General features: G+C 57.1%; 1 pseudogene; it reads left to right on the forward strand.

Moving 5' to 3' along the window:
* Positions 1 to 164: 164 nt before the first annotated feature.
* On the forward strand, positions 165 to 526 carry LOC111671887 (Ig kappa-b4 chain C region pseudogene; annotated as a pseudogene).
* The last annotated feature ends 6 nt before the right edge of the window (positions 527 to 532 follow it).

Raw genomic sequence — 532 nt, forward strand, 5'->3', positions numbered from 1 at the left:
ATATGAGGACTCTTTCTGTGCTGATGTGCATGAGAGGTTTCTTAAAGGGAAGTGAAACAATGTGAGTGAGTGACTGGTGGAGCAGAAAAACCATCTGACAGAAACTCCTTAAAGGAGGAAATCAACTGTCACACAGTCAAGGTGTCCAGGTGACTGCTGTTTGATTGACAGATGCTGATTGTTGTCTCCTAGGTGACGCTCGTCCCGCCCTGACGGTGCTGCCCCCCTCCAGTGAGGAGCTGCAGCAGGAGAAGGTCACAGTCCTGTGCCTGGCCAACAAGGGCTTCCCCTCAGACTGGAGTCTGGCCTGGAAGGTGGAGGGCAGTAGCAGCAGCAGCAGCTGGGAGGAGAGCAGGAGCCCCGGGGTGCTGGAGAAGGACGGCCTCTACAGCTGGAGCAGCACCCTGAGGCTCCCTGCAGACCAGTGGAGCAAGCTGGGCTCTGTGACCTGTGAGGCCACCCAGGGCTCCCAGACTCCGCTCTCAGAGACACTGAGGAGAGACCAGTGTTCCCAGTCCTGACCTGACTCACT

This window comes from Seriola lalandi, unplaced genomic scaffold, assembly GCF_002814215.2.
Source record: "Seriola lalandi dorsalis isolate HSWRI2012SDOR001 ecotype SW California unplaced genomic scaffold, Sedor1 jcf7180001962936, whole genome shotgun sequence".
NCBI lineage: Eukaryota > Metazoa > Chordata > Actinopteri > Carangiformes > Carangidae > Seriola > Seriola lalandi.